Source organism: Benincasa hispida, chromosome 9, assembly GCF_009727055.1.
Source record: "Benincasa hispida cultivar B227 chromosome 9, ASM972705v1, whole genome shotgun sequence".
In the NCBI taxonomy this organism is placed as follows: Eukaryota; Viridiplantae; Streptophyta; class Magnoliopsida; order Cucurbitales; family Cucurbitaceae; genus Benincasa; species Benincasa hispida.
The window spans coordinates 48,001,401-48,005,693 of NC_052357.1; positions in this window are offsets into that span (position 1 = coordinate 48,001,401).

Here is a 4,293-nt window from a genome sequence, read left to right on the forward strand (position 1 = left end):
TAAGCGAAAAAATGACTGCGGAAGTAGAGGAGGAACCCATTACGACCAACTTGAATGCAGTAACAACTGAGGACCCATTGACTTGTAATTCAAAACTAAGCGAAAAAATGACTGCGGAAGTAGAGGAGGAACCCATTACGATCAACTTGAATGCAATAACAACCGAGGACCCGTTGACTTGTAATTCAAAAGAGCCCGTGCAAATGAAACCAAAAGTTGCATCCATCCCAAGCCTCTAGATCATGAGATAGAAAAAGTTCAGCTACCACCATCGCCGCAAAGATTGAAAAAGAAGCAGAATGATGAAGAAAAGATCGCAACAGTAGCAGTAACGCAAAATGTGATGATCCTACAAAAAATGTGCAACCCATGAATGTTCACGATACCATGCTCCATTGGAAGGGTCTATAGTGGCCAAGCACTATGCGATCTTGGGGCGAGTATAAATATAATGCCGCTATCAATCTTCAAACGATTGAATATTGACACACTTACGCCCATGACAGAGACTCTCCTACTAGTAGACAGATCCCAAATACATCCCGAGGGAGAATTGAAAGATGTCGCAATCTTAATTGATAAATTCATCTTGCTGGCAGACTTCATCATTTTGGATTGTAAAGCGGACGAAGATGCGCCCATCATATTGGGACGACCATTCCTTTCAACCAGTCGCGCTCAAATTGATGTGCGCAAGGGGGAGATTGTGATGAATATTAATGGGGAAAAGCTCCAGATTAAAGCAGTCAAGATTCCAGAGGACAAAGAAAGGAAGAAAAAGTCGTCGTGGATGTAAAAAGTCCAGCTTGCACCGCAAAATAAGCAGTCCTTGAGTACCTCATTAGGGACGCAATCCTTTTGAATATCCTTTCTCTACATCAATACTTCATGAACTTTCATCACAATGTTGTCATCTGTTATTGCATATTTATTTCTTTATCTTTTTTTTTTTTAAAAAAAAGCGAGAAAATTTTTGTTAACTTCTTTTTATTATCATTTGACCCTCTCAATGTTTTCTTTGCAACCGATCAAGGTACACGATTGCGGAGGCGCTACACAAAGATGCAACCACTTCATTTTGTCACCGCATTGTAAAGAAAGAAGATCGCCGCAAAGCAGGATGCGTCAATAAATAATGCGGGCGACAGCGCAAATTTGGGGTTGTATTTTTCCTTGACTTTATCTAAATTCTGCACTATCGCTTCACATTTTAATTTTGAAAATTTTATCACCGCATCCTCTTTGATTACCGCAATCAATTAACATTGATAAATTTAGTAAGTCACCGCATACTTTCTCCTTGTCAATTATCATTTCAATGATGAAACACATGTTTTTATTTTTTTGGTATATACTAGAGTCAACTTAATTTTAGGACAGTCACCTCATAAAATATTTCTAGAAGTTAGTGGTCTGCTAGCTTTCTTTCAAACTGACTCTTTACGTAGCTTCCTAAGAACATCACATGACTTCTTTCAATCTATTGGCAATGAGGACATTGTCGGACTTTAAATTTGGGGGTGAGGTATTTATTTTTCAACCTTGCTATTTTTAGTTCTATAAAAAAAAAATTGAGAATAACAACTCCACTATAAATGCAATGGGGAGACCCATGTTGATAAGAGTTAAGTTGTGAAGGGCATTTACCCATAGTTGGATGTCTACATGATACACGTGGGGGCAAGCCAAAACGAAAGTAAGTCACCAGGATCAACGCGTAAATAAATGACCGCAACTCCGCTGCCAAGTAGGTATGAGTTTAGTCTGAGAAAGAGCGTCTTGCTCGTAGTTGGATGTCCGCATGACATACGTAGGGGCAAGCCAAAACGAAGACGAGGCACTTGATCAACGCAAGGTCAGAGAAAAATAATAATGTCAAAAATATGCAAGGATAAAAATCAGTTAACACCCCAGTGAAAAAGTTCTTTTTGAAATAAATCATGCGATGTCCTGGAATCTAGTAAAGTTCTTTTGAAGGTTAAACTTGCGATCCCTAGATTTTAGAAATATTTTAAGAAGAGACTTGAATAAGAATTAAGGAAATTTTGGTGTATAAGATTTGAATGAAGTATCCTTGAGAAATCTAGGAAAAGAGATTGCGGTCGACTTTCTAAAGGAAATCTTTAGCTTATGCTTGGGGACAAACATTGTTTAGATTTGGGGGTGTGATAACGGGCAGAAATGCACGTTATTACAGTGCTAAGTTATGAAACAATGCAGGTTTGCGTTGATAAAATATATAAGATTTCGTCCAAAAAGCATTAAGTTTGTAACATTGTGACCGCATGCGTTCATCACATAAAAACAGTTAACTTTTGTATTTTTGTGCAGAATATGCGTTGACACAAAGCGAAAAGTGCGATCACAAGAAAGCAACGGTCGAGTGTAAGGTTACCACAAAACTTTGCGGTGATTTGTGCTCGCAAACATCTGCTTAAGAAGGATTGCCACATAGAGTCGGCGTAACTTAGTGGGTGTATCTGGGTGAAAAGCATAATTAATCATGATGGGATAGAAAGTTGATGTTGGTCGAGTCTGAATTAAGTTGACTAGCCGCTAACGATAGCAATTACACTCAGCTTTTCGGTGACAAATATTCAACGCATCAGACAGTTAAAGCCATCTCATCAGTGCAATCATAAGAGAGAAAATGCCTTTCATCCCGAAGCTCTATAAATATCGAAGGCAACATTTAGAAGAGAAGTTCAGATAGTTAGAGAATTTTCCCTTAGATAGATTAGCCTTATTCTTAGTTTTTCTTTTATTTAAGGCGAAAGCGAGAAAAGCGAGATTGTGCCGATAGATCGTTCCGGTGAACTTAGAAGAGTGCCCGAAGCTTCGAGATCAGAGAGAGGGCCAGCTCCTGTAGAAGTAGGAATATCTTTTGAGCAGAATAGAGTTGACAGTGTAAAAGCCTTGGGAAGCAAAAGATTGCTACCAAGTTCTCTATCTTTATATTCCATTGTCATTTTGTACTCAAACTTATCTATAGAAATGGAATTTACTTCTTTATATCTGTTCACTCTCTGTTTATTACGCATGAGTTGCTAAATCCGTCGAATGGGTTGAGAAGCACTTAGCTAGTATAACTGGGGATCTTCATTCTATGCGATTATCTTGTATTATGTATGCATCATTCGTCCATTAGAGATACTTGAGAGGGTAGTCTAAGGGTAGAATCTAAGCTTGGAAAAGTCAGGTTAGAATCTAGGCTCAGGAGAGTCAGATTAGAACGCATAATCAAGAGATAGGAGCTTAGAAATAAGCACTGTTTTCTATTAACACATCGCATGCATCCTAGAGATAGGATATAATTGTGTGCGGTCACCTTGTCTTGTGTGCATCTTGCATCATCGCATAGGAAAAGAGTAGAGACTTAGGAATAAGCTCCATGGACATTATTGCATTCAACACATGCGTCCTAGAACTAGGAGCACTGCATTTGCATTGGAAAATGATTTGTTGTCGCATGAGTGAAGCATGATTGTATAGTCTGACGCACTCCCAGGAAACGCTAGCTAAAAACCTTCTCAACCCGTTCCTCCGCATACTCAGTGTATCTCCACATAATCGATCTTTTCTCAAATCCGCCGCATACATTTATTTTATACTTCAAACAATAACCCAAACAATTATTTGATTATTTGGTTACCGCAAAGTCTTCTTAGAAATTATCACCACATACTATTTTCCCTAATCCCTGAGTTCGACCCTGGACTTACCAGGAAACTCAGTGGGGTTTATACTTGGATTCTGTTGAGAAAGCTTGTTGCTTAACGCATTTCCATCATTTCATTTTATTCCATAATTTCATCACACAAAATAACGCATCAAGTTTTTGGAGCCGTTGCCAGGGACTTCGACAATTTAGTGTGCTAACGGTAATTTTTTTGATTTCTTTGCAGCTCTCAATCTCTGGCGAATTATGACCCGGAGATTGAGAGGACGTTCCGAAGACGATTGAGAGACAGCCGCCAACAACAACAACCAGATAAAGAAGATATGGCGGAACAGTCTGGAAACAGAGCACCAAACGAAAACAATGTCATAGTGAATCCAATCCTTCTGGCAAACGATCGCAATAGGCCCATTCGGGGCTATGCATCGCCAAACCTCTACAATTTCTCTCCAGGAATCATGAAGCCTGCCCTTGATGGATCCCGATTCGAAATGAAATCGGTGATGCTGCAGATGATCCAGAAATATTTTCCACCAACCGAGAATGCCAGTAGAAGGAAATTAATAACAAATTTTGAACAAGAAACTGACGGATTGCTCAATGATGCTTGGGTG